The sequence below is a fragment of the Phalangium opilio genome, unplaced genomic scaffold (genome assembly GCF_054372755.1).
Source record: "Phalangium opilio isolate 3A_F unplaced genomic scaffold, DU_Popi_V2 ptg000082l_1, whole genome shotgun sequence".
Lineage (NCBI taxonomy): Eukaryota > Metazoa > Arthropoda > Arachnida > Opiliones > Phalangiidae > Phalangium > Phalangium opilio.
Window position 1 is genome coordinate 16,115,131 of NW_028324189.1, and position 21,209 is coordinate 16,136,339.

The window sequence follows — 21,209 nt, forward strand, 5'->3', positions numbered from 1 at the left end:
TCAAGGTTTTTCCACAATACCTGACGACCATTCAATTTTTGGGCTTCCGTGGCGCAATGGTTAGCGCGTTCAGCTCTTATTCAAAAGAGTGGTGGTTTGAGCCCTCCCGGGAGCGGTGCTGTGAGGTCTCAGATGTAACGTAAAATGTCAGAGTTTTTCCACAATAACTGACGAACATTTAATTTTTGGGCTTCCGTGGCGCAATGGTTATTGCGTTCAGCAGTTAACCGAAAGGTGGGTGGTTCGATCCCACCCGGGAGAGGTGTTGTGGGGTCTCAGATGTAGCGTAAAAAGTCAAAACTTTTCCACAATACGGGACAACCATTTAGTTCCTGAGCTTCCGTGGCTCAATGGTTAGCGCGTTCGGCTGTTAACCAATAGGTTGGTGGTTCGAGCCCACCCGGGAGCGGTGTTGTGGGGTCTCAGATGTAGCATAAAAAATCAAAACTTTTCCACAATACGTGATAACCATTTAATTTCCGAGCTTCCGTGGTTTAATTGTTAGCGCGTTCGGCTGTTAACCAATAGGTTGGTGGTTCGAGCCCACCCGGGACCGGTGTTGTGGGATCTCAAATGTAACGTAAAAACCAAAGTTTTTCCACAATACCTGACGACCATTGAATTTTTGGGTTTCCGTGGCGCATTGGTTAGCGCGTTCGGCTATGAACCGAAAGGTTGGTGGTTCGTGCCCATCCGGGAGCGGTGTTGTGAGGTCTCAGATGTGACGTAAAAAGTCAGAGTTTTTCCACAATACCTGACGAACATTTAATTTTTGGGCTTCCGTGGCGCAATGGTTAGCGCGCTCAACTGTTATTCAAAAGGTTGGTGGTTCGAGCGTACCCGGGAGCCGTGTTGTGATGTCTCAGATGTGACGTAAAAAGTCGAGGTTTTTCCACAATACCTGACGACCATTTAATATTTGGGCTTCCGTGGCGCAATGGTTAGCGCGTTCGGCTATTAACCGAAAGGTTGGTGGTTCGAGCCCACCCGAAAGCGGTGTTGTGAGGTCTCAGATGTAACGTAAAATGTCATAGTTTTTCCACAATACCTGGCGACCATTTAATATTTGGGCTTACGTGGCGCAATGGTTAGTGCGCTCAGCTCTTATTCAAAAGGTTGGTGGTTCGAGCCCCTCCGGGAGCGTTTTGTGGGGTCTCAGATGTGACGTAAAAAGTCGAGGTTTTTCCACAATACCTGACGACCATTTAATATTTGGGCTTCCGTGGCGCAATGGTTAGCGCGTTCGGCTGTTAACCGAAAGGTTGGTGGTTCGAGCCCACCCGAAAGCGGTGTTGTGAGGTCTCAGATGTAACGTAAAATGTCATAGTTTTTCCACAATAACTGACGAACATTTAATATTTGGGCTTCCGTGGAGCAATGGTTAGCGCGTTCAGCAGTTAACCGAAAGGTTGGTGTTTCGAGGCCACCCAGGAGAGGCGTTGTGGGGTCTCAGATGTAGCGTAAAAAGTCAAAACTTTTCCACAATACGGGACAAACATTTAATTTCTGAATTTCCGTGGCTCAATGGTTAGCTCGTACAGCTGTTTACCGAAAGTTTGGTGGTTCGAGCCCACCCGGGAGAGGTGTTGTGAGGTCTCAGATGTGACGTAATAAGTCAAAGTTTTTCCACAATACCTGACGACCATATAAGTTTCTAGCTTCCATGGCGCAATGGTTGGCGCGTTCGGCTGTTAACCGAAAGGTTGGTGGTTCGAGCCCATCCGGGAGCGGTGTTGTGAGGTCTCAGATGTGACGTAAAAAGTCAAGAGTTTTCCACAATACCTGACGACCATTTAATATTTGGGCTTCCGTGGCGCAATGGTTAGCGCGTTCAGCTGTTATTCAAAAGCTGGTGGTTTAAGCCCTCCCGGGAGCGGTGTTGTGAGGTCTCAGATGTGACGTAAAAAGTCAGAGTTTTTCCACAATACGAGACAACCATATAATTTCTGAACTTCCGTGGCTCAATGGTTAGCGCGTTCGGCTGTTAACCAGTAAGTTGGTGGTTCTAGCCCACCCGAAACCGGTGTTGTGAGGTCTCAGATGTGGCGTAAAAAGTCAAGGTTTTTCCACAATACCTGACGACCATTTAATTTTTGGGCTTCCGTGGCGCAATGGTTAGCGCGCTCAACTGCTATTCAAAAGGTTGGTGGTTCGAGCGTACCCGGGAGCGGTGTTGTGATGTCTCAGATGTGACGTAAAAAGTCGCGGTTTTTCCACAATACCTGACGACCATTTAATATTTGTGCTTCCGTGGCGCAATGGTTAGCGCGTTCGGCTGTTAACCGAAAGGTTGGTGGTTCGAGCCCACCCGAAAGCGGTGTTGTGAGGTCTCAGATGTAACGTAAAATGTCATAGTTTTTTCACAATAACTGACGAACATTTAATTTCTGAACTTCCGTGGCTCGATGGTTAGCGCGTTCGGCTGTTAACCAATAGGTTGGTGGTTCGAGCCCATCTGGGAGCGGTGTTGTGAGGTCTCAGATGTAACGTAAAAAGTCAAACGTTTTCCACAATAACTCACGAACCGAAAGTTTGGTGGTTCGAGCCCATCCGGGAGCGTTTTGTGGTGTCTCAGATGTAACGTGAAAAGTCAGAGTTTTTCCACAATACCTGACGAACATTTAATTTTTGGGCTTCCGTGGCGCAATGGTTAGTGCGCTCAGCTGTTATTCAAAAGGTTGGTGGTTCGAGCCCCTCCGGGAGCGTTTTGTGGGGTCTCAGATGTAAAGTAAAAAGTCAGAGTTTTTCCACAATACGAGACAACCATATAATTTCTGAACTTCCGTGGCTCAATGGTTAGCGTGTTCGGCTGTTAACCAGTAAGTTGGTGGTTCGAGCCCACCCGAAACCGGTGTTGTGAGGTCTCAGATGTGGCGTAAAAAGTCAAGGTTTCTCCACAATACCTGACAACCATTTAATTACTGAGCTTCCGTGGCTCATTGGTTGGCGCGTTAGGCTGTTAACCGAAAGGTTGGTGGTTCGAGCCCATCCGGGAGCGGTGTTGTGAGGTCTCAGATGTGACGTAAAAGTCAAGAGTTTTCCACAATACCTGACGACCGTTTAATATTTGGGCTTCCGTGGCGCAATGGTTAGCGCGTTCAGCTGTTATTCAAAAGCTGGTGGTTTAAGCCCTCCCGGGAGCGGTGTTGTGAGGTCTCAGATGTGACGTAAAAAGTCAGAGTTTTTCCACAATACGAGACAACCATATAATTTCTGAACTTCCGTGGCTCAATGGTTAGCGCGTTCGGCTGTTAACCAGTAAGTTGGTGGTTCGAGCCCACCCGAAATCAGTGTTGTGAGGTCTCAGATGTGGCGTAAAAAGTCAAGGTTTTTCCACAATACCTGACGACCATTCAATTTTTGGGCTTCCGTGGCGCAATGGTTAGCGCGTTCAGCTGTTATTCAAAAGAGTTGTGGTTTGAGCCCTCCCGGGAGCGGTGCTGTGAGGTCTCAGATGTAACGTAAAATGTCAGAGTTTTTCCACAATAACTGACGAACATTTAATTTTTGGGCTTCCGTGGCGCAATGGTTAGTGCGTTCAGCAGTTAACCGAAAGGTGGGTGGTTCGAGCCCACCCGGGAGGTGTGTTGTGGGGTCTCAGATGTAGCATAAAAATTCAAAACTTTTCCACAATAAGTGATAACCATTTAATTTCTGAGCTTCCGTGGTTTAATTGTTAGCGCGTTCGGCTGTTAACCAATAGGTTGGTGGTTCGAGCCCACCCGGGACCGGTGTTGTGGGATCTCAAATGTAACGTAAAAACCAAAGTTTTTCCACAATACCTGACGACCATTGAATTTTTGGGTTTCCGTGGCGCATTGGTTAGCGCGTTCGGCTATGAACCGAAAGGTTGGTGGTTCGTGCCCATCCGGGAGCGGTGTTGTGAGGTCTCAGATGCGACGTAAAAAGTCAGAGTTTTTCCACAATACCTGACGAACATTTAATTTTTGGGCTTCCGTGGCGCAATGGTTAGCGCGCTCAACTGTTATTCAAAAGGTTGGTGGTTCGAGCGTACCCGGGAGCGGTGTTGTGATGTCTCAGATGTGACGTAAAAAGTCGCGGTTTTTCCACAATACCTGACGACCATTTAATATTTGTGCTTCCGTGGCGCAATGGTTAGCGCGTTCGGCTGTTAACCGAAAGGTTGGTGGTTCGAGCCCACCCGAAAGCGGTGTTGTGAGGTCTCAGATGTAACGTAAAATGTCATAGTTTTTTCACAATAACTGACGAACATTTAATTTCTGAACTTCCGTGGCTCGATGGTTAGCGCGTTCGGCTGTTAACCAATAGGTTGGTGGTTCGAGCCCATCTGGGAGCGGTGTTGTGAGGTCTCAGATGTAACGTAAAAAGTCAAACGTTTTCCACAATAACTCACGAACCGAAAGTTTGGTGGTTCGAGCCCATCCGGGAGCGTTTTGTGGTGTCTCAGATGTAACGTGAAAAGTCAGAGTTTTTCCACAATACCTGACGAACATTTAATTTTTGGGCTTCCGTGGCGCAATGGTTAGTGCGCTCAGCTGTTATTCAAAAGGTTGGTGGTTCGAGCCCCTCCGGGAGCGTTTTGTGGGGTCTCAGATGTAAAGTAAAAAGTCAGAGTTTTTCCACAATACGAGACAACCATATAATTTCTGAACTTCCGTGGCTCAATGGTTAGCGTGTTCGGCTGTTAACCAGTAAGTTGGTGGTTCGAGCCCACCCGAAACCGGTGTTGTGAGGTCTCAGATGTGGCGTAAAAAGTCAAGGTTTCTCCACAATACCTGACAACCATTTAATTACTGAGCTTCCGTGGCTCATTGGTTGGCGCGTTCGGCTGTTAACCGAAAGGTTGGTGGTTCGAGCCCATCCGGGAGCGGTGTTGTGAGGTCTCAGATGTGACGTAAAAGTCAAGAGTTTTCCACAATACCTGACGACCGTTTAATATTTGGGCTTCCGTGGCGCAATGGTTAGCGCGTTCAGCTGTTATTCAAAAGCTGGTGGTTTAAGCCCTCCCGGGAGCGGTGTTGTGAGGTCTCAGATGTGACGTAAAAAGTCAGAGTTTTTCCACAATACGAGACAACCATATAATTTCTGAACTTCCGTGGCTCAATGGTTAGCGCGTTCGGCTGTTAACCAGTAAGTTGGTGGTTCGAGCCCACCCGAAATCGGTGTTGTGAGGTCTCAGATGTGGCGTAAAAAGTCAAGGTTTTTCCACAATACCTGACGACCATTCAATTTTTGGGCTTCCGTGGCGCAATGGTTAGCGCGTTCAGCTGTTATTCAAAAGAGTTGTGGTTTGAGCCCTCCCGGGAGCGGTGCTGTGAGGTCTCAGATGTAACGTAAAATGTCAGAGTTTTTCCACAATAACTGACGAACATTTAATTTTTGGGCTTCCGTGGCGCAATGGTTAGTGCGTTCAGCAGTTAACCGAAAGGTGGGTGGTTCGAGCCCACCCGGGAGGTGTGTTGTGGGGTCTCAGATGTAGCATAAAAATTCAAAACTTTTCCACAATACGTGATAACCATTTAATTTCTGAGCTTCCGTGGTTTAATTGTTAGCGCGTTCGGCTGTTAACCAATAGGTTGGTGGTTCGAGCCCACCCGGGACCGGTGTTGTGGGATCTCAAATGTAACGTAAAAACCAAAGTTTTTCCACAATACCTGACGACCATTGAATTTTTGGGTTTCCGTGGCGCATTGGTTAGCGCGTTCGGCTATGAACCGAAAGGTTGGTGGTTCGTGCCCATCCGGGAGCGGTGTTGTGAGGTCTCAGATGCGACGTAAAAAGTCAGAGTTTTTCCACAATACCTGACGAACATTTAATTTTTGGGCTTCCGTGGCGCAATGGTTAGCGCGCTCAACTGTTATTCAAAAGGTTGGTGGTTCGAGCGTACCCGGGAGCGGTGTTGTGATGTCTCAGATGTGACGTAAAAAGTCGAGGTTTTTCCACAATACCTGACGACCATTTAATATTTGGGCTTCCGTGGCGCAATGGTTAGCGCGTTCGGCTGTTAACCGAAATGTTGGTGGTTCGAGCCCACCCGAAAGCGGTGTTGTGAGGTCTCAGATGTAACGTAAAATGTCATAGTTTTTCCACAATACCTGACGACCATTTAATATTTGGGCTTACGTGGCGCAATGGTTAGTGCGCTCAGCTCTTATTCAAAAGGTTGGTGGTTCGAGCCCCTCCGGGAGCGTTTTGTGGGGTCTCAGATGTGACGTAAAAAGTCGAGGTTTTTCCACAATACCTGACGACCATTTAATATTTGGGCTTCCGTGGCGCAATGGTTAGCGCGTTCGGCTGTTAACCGAAAGGTTGGTGGTTCGAGCCCACCCGAAAGCGGTGTTGTGAGGTCTCAGATGTAACGTAAAATGTCATAGTTTTTCCACAATACCTGACGACCATTTAATATTTGGGCTTACGTGGCGCAATGGTTAGTGCGCTCAGCTGTTATTCAAAAGGTTGGTGGTTCGAGCCCCTCCGGGAGCGTTTTGTGGGGTCTCAGATGTAACGTAAAAAGTCAGATTTTCTCCACAATACCTGACAACCATTTAATTACTGAGCTTCCGTGGCTCAATGGTTAGCGCGTTCGGCTGTTAACCAATGGGTTGGTGATTCGAGCCCATCCGGGAGCGGTGTTGTGAGGTCTCAGATGTAACGTAAAATGTCATAGTTTTTCCACAGCACCTGACGACCATTTAAATTTTGGGCTTCCGTGGCGCAATGGTTAGCGCGTTCAGCTGTTATTCAAAAGACTGGTGGTTTGAGCCCTCCCGGGAGTGGTGTTGTGAGGTCTCAGATGTGACGTAAAAAGTCAAGGATTTTCCACAATACCTGACGACCTTTTAATATTTGGGCTTCCGTTGCGCAATGGTTAGCGCGTTCGGCTGTTAATCGAAAGGTTGGTGGTTCGAGCCCATCCGGGAGCGGTGTTGTGAGGTCTCAGATGTAGCGTGAAAAGTCAAACTTTTTCCATAATACGTGATAACCATTTATTTTCTGAGCTTCCGTGGCTCAATTGTTAGCGCGTTCGGCTGTTAACCAATAGGTTGGTGGTTCGAGCCCACCCGGGAGCGGTGTTGTGAGGTCTCAGATGTGAAAAGTCAAAATTTCACCTCAATACCTGACGACCATTTAATTTTTGGGCGTCCGTGGCGCAATGGTTAGCGCGTTCGGCTGTTAACCGAAAGGTTGGTGGTTCGAGCCCATCCGGGAGCGGTGTTGTGAGGTCTCAGATGTAGCGTGAAAAGTCAAACTTTTTCCGTAATACATGATAACCATTTATTTTCTGAGGTTCCGTGGCTCAATGGTTAGCGCGTTCGGCTGTTAACCAATAGGTTGGTGGTTCGAGCTCATCCGGTAGAGGTGTTGTGACGTCTCAGATGTAACGTAAAATGTCAGAGTTTTTCCACAATACCTGACGACCGTTTAATTTTTGGGCGTCCGTGGCGAATGGTTAGCGCGTTCGGCTGTTAATCGAAAGGTTGGTGGTTCGAGCCCATTCGGGAGCGGTGTTGTGAGGTCTCAGATGTAGCGTGAAAAGTCAAACTTTTTCCATAATACGTGATAACCATTTATTTTCTGAGCTTCAGTGGCTCAATTGTTAGCGCGTTCGGCTTTTAACCAATAGGTTGGTGGTTCGAGCCCACCCGGGAGCGGTGTTTTGGGATCTCAAATGTAACGTAAATAGCCTAAGTTTTACCTCAATACCTGACGAACATTTCATTTTTGGGCGTCCGTGGCGCAATGGTTAGCGCGTTCGGCTGTTAACCGAGAGGTTGGTGGTTCGAGCCCATCTGGGAGCGGTGTTGTGACGTCTCAGATGTTACGTAAAATGTCAGAATTTTTCCACAATACCTGACGAACATTTCATTTTTGGGCTTCCGTGGCGCAATAATTAGCGCGTCCAGCTGTTAATCGAAAGGTTGGTGGTTCGAGCCCACCCGGGAGCGGTGTTGTGGGATCTGTAATGTAACGTAAAAACCAAAGTTTTTCCACAATACCTGACGACGATTGAATTTTTGGGTTTCCGTGGCGCATTGGTTAGCGCGTTCGGCTATGAACCGAAAGGTTGGTGGTTCGTGCCCATCCGGGAGCGGTGTTGTGAGGTCTCAGATGTGACGTAAAAAGTCAGAGTTTTTCCACAATACCTGACGAACATTTAATTTTTGGGCTTCCGTGGCGCAATGGTTAGTGCGCTCAGCTGTTATTCAAAAGGTTGGTGGTTCGAGCCCCTCCGGGAGCGTTTTGTGGGGTCTCAGATATAATGTAAAAAGTCAGAGTTTCTCCACAATACCTGACAACCAATTAATTACTGAGCTTCCGTGGCTCAATGGTTAGCGCGTTCGGCTGATAACCAATAGGTTGGTGGTTCGAGCCCATCCGGGAGCGGTGTTGTGAGGTCTCAGATGTAACGTAAAATGTCATAGTTTTTCCACAGCACCTGACGACTATTTAAATTTTGGGCTTCCGTGGCGCAATGGTTAGCGCGTTCAGCTGTTATTCAAAAGACTGGTGGTTTGAGCCCTCCCGGGAGCGGTGTTGTGAGGTCGCAAATGTGACGTAAAAAGTCAAGGATTTTCCACAATAACTGACGACCTTTTAATATTTGGGCTTCCGTTGCGCAATGGTTAGCGCGTTCGGCTGTTAACCGAAAGGTTGGTGGTTCGAGCCCACCCGGGAGCGTTGTTGTTGGATCTCTAATGTAACGTAAAAAGCCAAAGTTCTTCCACAATACCTGAAGACCATTTAATTTAATGGTCGTCAGGTATTGTGGAAAACCCTCGACTTTTTACGTCACATCTGAGACATCACAACACCGCTCCCGGGTACGCTCGAACCACCAACCTTTTGAATAACAGTTGAGCGCGCTAACCATTGCGCCACGGAAGCCCAAAAATTAAATGTTCGTCAGGTATTGTGGAAAAACTCTGACTTTTTACGTCACATCTGAGACCTCACAACACCGCTCCCGGATGGGCACGAACGACCAACCTTTCGGTTCATAGCCGAACGCGCTAACCAATGCGCCACGGAAACCCAAAAATTCAATCGTCGTCAGGTACTGTGGAAAAACTTTAGTTTTTACGTTACATTACAGATCCCACAACACCGCTCCCGGGTGGGCTCGAACCACCAACCTTTCGATTAACAGCTGGAGGCGCTAATTATTGCGCCACGGAAGCCCAAAAATGAAATGTTCGTCAGGTATTGTGGAAAAACTCTGACATTTTACGTAACATCTGAGACGTCACAACACCGCTCCCAGATGGGCTCGAACCACCAACCTCTCGGTTAACAGCCGAACGCGCTAACCATTGCGCCACGGACGCCCAAAAATGAAATGTTCGTCAGGTATTGAGGTAAAACTTAGGCTATTTACGTTACATTTGAGATCCCAAAACACCGCTCCCGGGTGGGCTCGAACCACCAACCTATTGGTTAAAAGCCGAACGCGCTAACAATTGAGCCACGGAAGCTCAGAAAATAAATGGTTATCACGTATTATGGAAAAAGTTTGACTTTTCACGCTACATCTGAGACCTCACAACACCGCTCCCGGATGGGCTCGAACCACCAACCTTTCGATTAACAGCCGAACGCGCTAACCATTCGCCACGGACGCCCAAAAATTAAATGGTCCTCAGGTATTGTGGAAAAACTCTGACATTTTACGTTACATCTGAGACGTCACAACACCTCTCCCGGATGAGCTCGAACCACCAACCTATTGGTTAACAGCCGAACGCGCTAACCATTGAGCCACGGAACCTCAGAAAATAAATGGTTATCATGTATTACGGAAAAAGTTTGACTTTTCACGCTACATCTGAGACCTCACAACACCGCTCCCGCATGGGCTCGAACCACCAACCTTTCGGTTAACAGCCGAACGCGCTAACCATTGCGCCACTGACGCCCAAAAATTAAATGGTCGTCAGGTATTGAGGTGAAATTTTGACTTTTCACGCTACATCTGAGACCTCACAACACCGCTCCCGGATGGGCTCGAACCACCAACCTTTCGATTAACAGCCGAACGCGCTAACCATTGCGCAACGGAAGCCCAAATATTAAAAGGTCGTCAGGTGCTGTGGAAAAACTATGACATTTTACGTTACATCTGAGACCTCACAACACCGCTCCCGGATGGGCTCGAATCACCAACCCATTGGTTAACAGCCGAACGCGCTAACCATTGAGCCACGGAAGCTCAGTAATTAAATGGTTGTCAGGTATTGTGGAGAAAATCTGACTTTTTACGTTACATCTGAGACCCCACAAAACGCTCCCGGAGGGGCTCGAACCACCAACCTTTTGAATAACAGCTGAGCGCACTAACCATTGCGCCACGTAAGCCCAAATATTAAATGGTCGTCAGGTATTGTGGAAAAACTATGACGTTTTACGTTACATCTGAGACCTCACAACACCGCTTTCGGGTGGGCTCGAACCACCAACCTTTCGGTTAACAGCCGAACGCGCTAACCATTGCGCCACGGAAGCCCAAATATTAAATGGTCGTCAGGTATTGTGGAAAAACCTCGACTTTTTACGTCACATCTGAGACCCCACAAAACGCTCCCGGAGGGGCTCGAACCACCAACCTTTTGAATAAGAGCTGAGCGCACTAACCATTGCGCCACGTAAGCCCAAATATTAAATGGTCGTCAGGTATTGTGGAAAAACTATGATATTTTACGTTACATCTGAGACCTCACAACACCGCTCCCGGATGGGCTCGAACCACCAACCTTTCGATTAACAGCCGAACGCGCTAACCATTGCGCAACGGAAGCCCAAATATTAAAAGGTCGTCAGGTGCTGTGGAAAAACTATGACATTTTACGTTACATCTGAGACCTCACAACACCGCTCCCGGATGGGCTCGAATCACCAACCCATTGGTTAACAGCCGAACGCGCTAACCATTGAGCCACGGAAGCTCAGTAATTAAATGGTTGTCAGGTATTGTGGAGAAAATCTGACTTTTTACGTTACATCTGAGACCCCACAAAACGCTCCCGGAGGGGCTCGAACCACCAACCTTTTGAATAACAGCTGAGCGCACTAACCATTGCGCCACGTAAGCCCAAATATTAAATGGTCGTCAGGTATTGTGGAAAAACTATGACGTTTTACGTTACATCTGAGACCTCACAACACCGCTTTCGGGTGGGCTCGAACCACCAACCTTTCGGTTAACAGCCGAACGCGCTAACCATTGCGCCACGGAAGCCCAAATATTAAATGGTCGTCAGGTATTGTGGAAAAACCTCGACTTTTTACGTCACATCTGAGACATCACAACACCGCTCCCGGGTACGCTCGAACCACCAACCTTTTGAATAACAGTTGAGCGCGCTAACCATTGCGCCACGGAAGCCCAAAAATTAAATGTTCGTCAGGTATTGTGGAAAAACTCTGACTTTTTACGTCACATCTGAGACCTCACAACACCGCTCCCGGATGGGCACGAACCACCAACCTTTCGGTTCATAGCCGAACGCGCTAACCAATGTGCCACGGAAACCCAAAAATTCAATGGTCGTCAGGTATTGTGGAAAAACTTTGGTTTTTACGTTACATTTGAGATCCCACAACACCGGTCCCGGGTGGGCTCGAACCACCAACCTATTGGTTAACAGCCGAACGCGCTAACAATTAAACCACGGAAGCTCAGAAATTAAATGGTTATCACGTATTGTGGAAAAGTTTTGAATTTTTATGCTACATCTGAGACCCCACAACACCGCTCCCGGGTGGGCTCGAACCACCCACCTTTCGGTTAACTGCTGAACGCACTAACCATTGCGCCACGGAAGCCCAAAAATTAAATGTTCGTCAGTTATTGTGGAAAAACTCGGACATTTTACGTTACATCTGAGACCTCACAGCAACGCTCCCGGGAGGGCTCAAACCACCACTCTTTTGAATAACAGCTGAACGCGCTAACCATTGCGCCACGGAAGCCCAAAAATTGAATGGTCGTCAGGTATTGTGGAAAAACCTTGACTTTTTACGCCACATCTGAGACCTCACAACACCGATTTCGGGTGGGCTCGAACCACCAACTTACTGGTTAACAGCCGAACGCGCTAACCATTGAGCCACGGAAGTTCAGAAATTATATGGTTGTCTCGTATTGTGGAAAAACTCTGATTTTTACGTCACATCTGAGACCTCACAACACCGCTCCCGGGAGGGCTTAAACCACCAGCTTTTGAATAACAGCTGAACGCGCTAACCATTGCGCCACGGAAGCCCAAATATTAAACGGTCGTCAGGTATTGTGGAAAACTCTTGACTTTTACGTCACGTCTGAGACCTCACAACACCGCTCCCGGATGGGCTCGAACCACCAACCTTTCGGTTAACAGCCGAACGCGCCAACCATTGAGCCACGGAAGCTCAGTAATTAAATGGTTTTCAGGTATTGTGGAGAAACCTTGACTTTTTACGCCACATCTGAGACCTCACAACACCGGTTTCGGGTGGGCTCGAACCACCAACTTACTGGTTAACAGCCGAACACGCTAACCATTGAGCCACGGAAGTTCAGAAATTATATGGTTGTCTCGTATTGTGGAAAAACTCTGACTTTTTACGTTACATCTGAGACCTCACAACACCTCTCCCAGGTGGGCTCGAACCACCAAACTTTCGGTTAACAGCTGTACGAGCTAACCATTGAGCCACGGAAATTCAGAAATTAAATGTTTGTCCCGTATTGTGGAAAAGTTTTGACTTTTTACGCTACATCTGAGACCCCACAACGCCTCTCCTGGGTGGCCTAGAAACACCAACCTTTCGGTTAACTGCTGAACGCGCTAACCATTGCTCCACGGAAGCCCAAATATTAAATGTTCGTCAGTTATTGTGGAAAAACTATGACATTTTACGTTACATCTGAGATCTCACAACACCGCTTTCGGGTGGGCTCGAACCACTAACCTTTCGGTTAACAGCCGAACGCGCTAACCATTGCGCCACGGAAGCCCAAATATTAAATGGTCGTCAGGTATTGTGGAAAAACCTCGACTTTTTACGTCACATCTGAGACATCACAACACCACTCCCGGGTACGCTCGAACCACCAACCTTTTGCATAACAGTTGAGCGCGCTAACCATTGCGCCACGGAAGCCCAAATATTAAATGTTTGTCAGGTATTGTGGAAAAACTTTGGTTTTTACGTTACATTTGAGATCCCACAACACCGGTCCCGGGTGGGCTCGAACCACCAACCTATTGGTTAACAGCCAAACGCGCTAACAATTAAGCCACGGAAGCTCAGAAATTAAATGGTTATCACGTATTGTGGAAAAGTTTTGAATTTTTATGCTACATCTGAGACCCTACAACACCGCTCCCGGGTGGGCTCGATCCACCAACCTATTGGTTAACAGCCGAACGCGCTAACCATTGAGCCACGGAAGCTCAGGAATTAAATGGTTGTCCCGTATTGTGGAAAAGTTTTGACTTTTTACGCAACATCTGAGACCCCACAACACCTCTCCCGGGTGGGATCGAACCACCCACCTTTCGGTTAACTGCTGAACGCACTAACCATTGCGCCACGGAAGCCCAAAAATTAAATGTTCGTCAGTTATTGTGGAAAAACTCTGACATTTTACGTTACATCTGAGACCTCACAGCACCGCTCCCGGGAGGGCTCAAACCACCACTCTTTTGAATAACAGCTGAACGCGCTAACCATTGCGCCACGGAAGCCCAAAAATTGAATGGTCGTCAGGTATTGTGGAAAAACCTTGACTTTTTACGCCACATCTGAGACCTCACAACACCGATTTCGGGTGGGCTCGAACCACCAACTTACTGGTTAACAGCCGAACGCGCTAACCATTGAGCCACGGAAGTTCAGAAATTATATGGTTGTCTCGTATTGTGGAAAAACTCTGACTTTTTATGTCACATCTGAGACCTCACAACACCGCTCCCGGGAGGGCTTAAACCACCAGCTTTTGAATAACAGCTGAACGCGCTAACCATTGCGCCACGGAAGCCCAAATATTAAACGGTCGTCAGGTATTGTGGAAAACTCTTGACTTTTACGTCACATCTGAGACCTCACAACACCGCTCCCGGATGGGCTCGAACCACCAACCTTTCGGTTAACAGCCGAAAGCGCCAACCATTGAGCCACGGAAGCTCAGTAATTAAATGGTTGTCAGGTATTGTGGAGAAACCTTGACTTTTTACGCCACATCTGAGACCTCACAACACCGTTTTCGGGTGGGCTCGAACCACCAACTTACGGGTTAACAGCCGAACGCGCTAACCATTGAGCCACGGAAGTTCAGAAATTATATGGTTGTCTCGTATTGTGGAAAAACTCTGACTTTTTACGTTACATCTGAGACCCCACAAAACGCTCCCGGAGGGGCTCGAACCACCAACCTTTTGAATAACAGCTGAGCGCACTAACCATTGCGCCACGGAAGCCCAAAAATTAAATGTTCGTCAGGTATTGTGGAAAAACTCTGACTTTTCACGTTACATCTGAGACACCACAAAACGCTCCCGGATGGGCTCGAACCACCAAACTTTCGGTTCGTCAGTTATTGTGGAAAACGTTTGACTTTTTACGTTACATCTGAGACCTCACAACACCGCTCCCAGATGGGCTCGAACCACCAAACTATTGGTTAACAGCCGAACGCGCTAACCATTGAGCCACGGAAGTTCAGAAATTAAATGTTCGTCAGTTATTGTGAAAAAACTATGACATTTTACGTTACATCTGAGACCTCACAACACCGCTTTCGGGTGGGCTCGAACCACCAACTTTCGGTTAACAGCCGAACGCGCTAACCATTGCGCCACGGAAGCCCAAATATTAAATGGTCGTCAGGTATTGTGGAAAAACCGCGACTTTTTACGTCACATCTGAGACATCACAACACCGCTCCCGGGTACGCTCGAACCACCAACCTTTTGAATAACAGTTGAGCGCGCTAACCAATGCGCTACGGAAGCCCAAAAATTAAATGGTCGTCAGGTATTGTGGAAAAACTCTGATTTTTACGTCACATCTGAGACCTCACAACACCGCTCCCGGATGGGCACGAACCACCAACCTTTCGGTTCATACCCGAACGCGCTAACCAATGCGCCACGGAAACCCAAAAATTCAATGGTCGTCAGGTATTGTGGAAAAACTTTGGTTTTTACGTTACATTTGAGATCCCACAACACCGGTCCCGGGTGGGCTCAAACCACCAACCTATTGGTTAACAGCCGAACGCGCTAACAATTAAGCCACGGAAGCTCAGAAATTAAATGGTTATCACGTATTGTGGAAAAGTTTTGAATTTTTATGCTACATCTGAGACCCCACAACACCGCTCCCGGGTGGGCTCGAACCACCAACCTATTGGTTAACAGCCGAACGCGCTAACCATTGAGCCACGGAAGCTCAGGAATTAAATGGTTGTCCCGTATTGTGGAAAAGTTTTGACTTTTTACGCTACATCTGAGACCCCACAACACCTCTCCCGGGTGGGATCGAACCACCCACCTTTCGGTTAACTGCTGAACGCACTAACCATTGCGCCACGGAAGCCCAAAAATTAAATGTTCGTCAGTTATTGTGGAAAAACGCTGACATTTTACGTTACATCTGAGACCTCACAGCACCGCTCCCGGGAGGGCTCAAACCACCACTCTTTTGAATAACAGCTGAACGCGCTAACCATTGCGCCACGGAAGCCCAAAAATTGAATGGTCGTCAGGTATTGTGGAAAAACCTTGACTTTTTACGCCACATCTGAGACGTCACAACACCGATTTCGGGTGGGCTCGAACCACCAACTTACTGGTTAACAGCCGAACGCGCTAACCATTGAGCCACGGAAGTTCAGAAATTATATGGTTGTCTCGTATTGTGGAAAAACTCTGACTTTTTACGTTACATCTGAGACCCCACAAAACGCTCCCGGAGGGGCTCGAACCACCAACCTTTTGAATAACAGCTGAGCGCACTAACCATTGCGCCACGGAAGCCCAAAAATTAAATGTTCGTCAGGTATTGTGGAAAAACTCTGACTTTTCACGTTCCATCTGAGACACCACAAAACGCTCCCGTATGGGCTCGAACCACCAAACTTTCGGTTCGTCAGTTATTGTGGAAAACGTTTGACTTTTTACGTTACATCTGAGACCTCACAACACCGCTCCCAGATGGGCTCGAACCACCAAACTATTGGTTAACAGCCGAACGCGCTAACCATTGAGCCACGGAAGTTCAGAAATTAAATGTTCGTCAGTTATTGTGAAAAAACTATGACATTTTACGTTACATCTGAGACCTCACAACACCGCTTTCGGGTGGGCTCGAACCACCAACCTTTCGGTTAACAGCCGAACGCGCTAACCATTGCGCCACGGAAGCCCAAATATTAAATGGTCGTCAGGTATTGTGGAAAAACCGCGACTTTTTACGTCACATCTGAGACATCACAACACCGCTCCCGGGTACGCTCGAACCACCAACCTTTTGAATAACAGTTGAGCGCGCTAACCATTGCGCCACGGAAGCCCAAAAATTAAATGGTCGTCAGGTATTGTGGAAAAACTCTGATTTTTACGTCACATCTGAGACCTCACAACACCGCTCCCGGATGGGCACGAACCACCAACCTTTCGGTTCATAGCCGAACGCGCTAACCATTGAGCCACGGAAATTCAGAAATTAAATGTTTGTCCCGTATTGTGGAAAAGTTTTGACTTTTTACGCTACATCTGAGACCCCACAACGCCTCTCCTGGGTGGCCTCGAAACACCAACCTTTCGGTTAACTGCTGAACGCGCTAACCATTGCTCCACGGAAGCCCAAATATTAAATGTTCGTCAGTTATTGTGGAAAAACTATGACATTTTACGTTACATCTGAGACCTCACAACACCGCTTTCGGGTGGGCTCGAACCACTAACCTTTCGGTTAACAGCCGAACGCGCTAACCATTGCGCCACGGAAGCCCAAATATTAAATGGTCGTCAGGTATTGTGGAAAAACCTCGACTTTTTACGTCACATCTGAGACATCACAACACCACTCCCGGGTACGCTCGAACCACCAACCTTTTGAATAACAGTTGAGCGCGCTAACCATTGCGCCACGGAAGCCCAAATATTAAATGTTTGTCAGGTATAGTGGAAAAACTCTGACTTTTTACGTCACATCTGAGACCTCACAACACCGCTCCCGGATGGGCACGAACCACCAACCTTTCGGTTCATAGCCGAAAGCGCTAACCAATGCGGCACGGAAACCCAAAAATTAAATGGTTGTCAGGTATTGTGGAAAAACTTTGGTTTTTACGTTACATTTGAGATCCCACAACACCGGTCCCGGGTGGGCTCGAACCACCACTTTCAATGAGTGTTTTATAGGGAATTAAGCTGAATTCGGTCAATCATTTCTCCCAAAAAAATGCATTCAAAAAAGTACCGAAAAAATCGCAGGTTTTTCTTCTTCAAGACACAAAATCCGTGAATACGATTTCTTATTGAAAATTGAATTTTAAGTTTTTTGAATGAATATCGTTACATTGCTTGAATTAAAGCAAAAAGTATAAAAATAATGGTTTCAATGAATATATTTGAAAATAGTGAAGAAATACTCAAAGTAAGATTCTTTGGCCGTGAAACGTCGATTTTGAAAATGTTATTAAAAATCGAGGTACATTTTTATTTATTGTTCAATCGAGATGAAATCACTTTTATTGAGTGTTTTATAGGGAATTAAGCTGAATTCGGTCAAACATTTCTCCAGAAAAAAATGCATTCAAAAGTGTACCGAAAAAATCGCATGTTTTTCTTCTTCAAGATACAAAATCCGTGACAACGATTTCTGATTGAAAAATTTAATTTTAACAGTTTTTTGATTGAATATCGTTACATTTGCTTGAATTAAAGCAAAAAGTATAAAAATAATGGTTTCAGTGAACATATTTGAAAATAGTGAAGAAATACTACAGTCACTGGTAACAAGATCTAACTGCATTCTCGACGCTCCCACTACCGTGATTATTGCTATCTTTCTGTTGTGCCCTACTTGTGAGAAGTCAGTTCGCTTTCGCTCGTGATCGATTAGTTTTGTTGCCAAATCCGGCCCCATCAAAAACGAGTAACTAGCAAACCGTGTTAAAAAATCTTCTGTTATTGCGTCGCAACCTAAAAAAAATGGCGTGTAAATTCAAGACCAACGTACTTTCGTGAAACATTCAACGCCTGCTATATAAAAAATAAAATCGAATATCTCTTATTTTATCAGCAACCGACGAAAAATTTGGAATCTCAATTTTTCACTCTTCAGAGCACCAGCCACTGTGAACAAGGAGGGGTTTGTTTGTTCATGTATTGCTTAATTACTTGAACCTGTTCTTTCAATTAAAAATAATAACATATCTTTAGTGTAGCGGTTATCGCATCCGCCTCACTCCCGGAAGGCCACAGGTTCGAAACCGCGAAGTTTTTTTTTTGCTTGGAACATGCAAAGACCTTTATAATTATCCGAACATTTGTGTCAAGGTCACATTATTTACATCCCCGTATCTCTGGTAGAACCAGAGTTACGAGCCTGCAAACTTTATTTTCAAAAATCAAAAGTAACCTTCTAACAATAAGTGAGACAAAAAATAAGTTGACGACGATATTGAGGTAGCCTCAAGTTTAAAGTATCCTTGTATGGGGAGCAAAGAGTACTATAACATTTCCAAAGGAGATCCCAGTATCTCTTGTAGAACAAGAGTTATGAGCCTCCAAAGTTTAGTGCAAAAATCATAAGTAACATAATAAAAATAAGTGAGACGATACCAAAGTTGACGAACATTTTGCTTAATATCTCGGCCCTTGTTTGTCGTAGCTCAATGTTTTTAGTATGGTTAGATGGACGACAATTTGGACTATAACATATCCTAAGGACATCCCCGTATCTCTAGTAGACACAGAGTTATGGGCCTGCAAAATATAGTCTAATGCATTTCCTAAGGACGGGTTGTTTGTTTACGTTTAGCTTAATTACTCGGCCCCTGTTTGTCGTAGCTCAATGTTTTTAGTATGGTTAGATGGGGGACAAATGGGACTATAACATACTCAAAGGACATCCCCGTATCTCCAGTGGAAACAGAGTTACGAGCCTGCAAAGTATAGTCTAACTCATTTCCTATGGAGGGGGTTTGTTTCTTTACGTTTCGCTTAAGTACTCGGCCCCTGTTTGTCGTAGCCCAAAGTTTTTAGTATGGTTAGATGAATGACAAATTGGACTATAACATATCCTATCACAACACCGCTCCCGGGTACGCTCGAACCACCAACCTTTTGAATAACAGTTGAGCGCGCTAACCATTGCGCCACGGAAGCCCAAAAATTAAATGTTCTTCAGGTATTGTGGAAAAACTCTGACTTTTTACGTCACATCTGAGACCTCACAACACCGCTCCCGGATGGGCACGAACCACCAACCTTTCGGTTCATAGCCGAACGCGCTAACCAATGCGCCACGGAAACCCAAAAATTCAATGGTCGTCAGGTATTGTGGAAAAACTTTGGTTTTTACGTTACATTTGAGATCCCACAACACCGCTCCCGGATGGGCTCGAACCACCAACCTTTCGGTTAACAGCCGAACGCGCTAACAATTAAACCACGGAAGCTCAGAAATTAAATGGTTATCACGTATTGTGGAAAAGTTTTGATTTTTTACGTCACATCTGAGACCTCACAACACCTCTCCCGGGTGGGCTCGAACCACCAAACTTTCGGTTAACAGCTGTACGAGCTAACCATTGAGCCACGGAAATTCAGAAATTAAATGTTTGTCCCGTATTGTGGAAAAGTTTTGACTTTTTACGCTACATCTGAGACCCCACAACGCCTCTCCTGGGTGGCCTCGAAACACCAACCTTTCGGTTAACTGCTGAACGCGCTAACCATTGCTCCACGGAAGCCCAAATATTAAATGTTCGTCAGTTATTGTGGAAAAACTATGACATTTTACGTTACATCTGAGACCTCACAACACCGCTTTCGGGTGGTCTCGAACCACTAACCTTTCGGTTAACAGCCGAACGCGCTAACCATTGCGCCACGGAAGCCCAAATATTAAATGGTCGTCAGGTATTGTGGAAAAACCTCGACTTTTTACGTCACATCTGAGACATCACAACACCACTCCCGGGTACGCTCGAACCACCAACCTTTTGAATAACAGTTGAGCGCGCTAACCATTGCGCCACGGAAGCCCAAATATTAAATGTTTGTCAGGTATTGTGGAAAAACTCTGACTTTTTACGTCACATCTGAGACCTCACAACACCGCTCCCGGATGGGCACGAACCACCAACCTTTCGGTTCATAGCCGAAAGCGCTAACCAATGCGGCACGGAAACCCAAAAATTAAATGGTTGTCAGGTATTGTGGAAAAACTTTGGTTTTTGCGTTACATTTGAGATCCCACAACACCGGTCCCGGGTGGGCTCGAACCACCACTTTCTATGAGTGTTTTATAGGCAATTAAGCTGAATTCGGTCAAAAATTTCTCCAAAAAAAATGCATTCAAAAAAGTACCGAAAAAATCGCAGGTTTTTCTTCTTCAAGACACAAAATCCGTGAATACGATTTCTTATTGAAAATTGAATTTTAAGTTTTTTGAATGAATATCGTTACATTGCTTGAATTAAAGCAAAAAGTATAAAAATAATGGTTTCAATGAATATATTTGAAAATAGTGAAGATATACTCAAAGTATGATTCTTTGGCCGTGAAACGTCGATTTTGAAAATGTTATTAAAAATCGAGGTACATTTTTATTTATTGTTCAATCGAGATAAAAAATCACTTTTATTGAGTGTTTTATAGGGAATTAAGCTGAATTCGGTCAAACATTTCTCCAGAAAAAAATGCATTCAAAAGTGTACCGAAAAAATCACATGTTTTTCTTCTTCAAGATACAAAATCCGTGACAACGATTTCTTATTGAAAAATTGAATTTTAACAGTTTTTTGAATGAATATCGTTATATTTGCTTGAATTAAAGCAAAAAGTATAAAAATAATGGTTTCAGTGGTTATATTTGAAAATAGTGAAGAAATACTCAAAATATGCTTCTTTGGCCGTGAAACGTCGATTTTGAAAATGTTATTAAAAATCGAGGTACATTTTTATTTATTGTTCAATCGAGATGAAATCACTTTTAATGAGTTTTTTATA

General features: G+C 45.8%; 7 non-coding genes across 7 annotated transcripts; 6 read left to right on the forward strand and 1 right to left on the reverse strand.

Moving 5' to 3' along the window:
- Positions 1-629: 629 nt before the first annotated feature.
- On the forward strand, positions 630-702 carry TRNAH-AUG (transfer RNA histidin (anticodon AUG)). The gene has a single exon. It is a non-coding gene; the product is annotated as a tRNA-His (tRNA).
- A 221-nt stretch (positions 703-923) lies between these two features.
- Positions 924-996, forward strand: TRNAN-AUU (transfer RNA asparagine (anticodon AUU)). The gene has a single exon. It is a non-coding gene; the product is annotated as a tRNA-Asn (tRNA).
- Positions 997-3,804: 2,808 nt separating this feature from the next.
- Positions 3,805-3,877, forward strand: TRNAH-AUG (transfer RNA histidin (anticodon AUG)). The gene has a single exon. It is a non-coding gene; the product is annotated as a tRNA-His (tRNA).
- Positions 3,878-5,658: 1,781 nt separating this feature from the next.
- On the forward strand, positions 5,659-5,731 carry TRNAH-AUG (transfer RNA histidin (anticodon AUG)). The gene has a single exon. It is a non-coding gene; the product is annotated as a tRNA-His (tRNA).
- Positions 5,732-8,001: 2,270 nt separating this feature from the next.
- On the forward strand, positions 8,002-8,074 carry TRNAH-AUG (transfer RNA histidin (anticodon AUG)). The gene has a single exon. It is a non-coding gene; the product is annotated as a tRNA-His (tRNA).
- Positions 8,075-8,294: 220 nt separating this feature from the next.
- TRNAI-GAU (transfer RNA isoleucine (anticodon GAU)) lies at positions 8,295-8,367 on the forward strand. Its single transcript has one exon. It is a non-coding gene; the product is annotated as a tRNA-Ile (tRNA).
- An 11,068-nt stretch (positions 8,368-19,435) lies between these two features.
- Positions 19,436-19,508, reverse strand: TRNAH-AUG (transfer RNA histidin (anticodon AUG)). The gene has a single exon. It is a non-coding gene; the product is annotated as a tRNA-His (tRNA).
- Between the last annotated feature and the right edge of the window lie 1,701 nt (positions 19,509-21,209).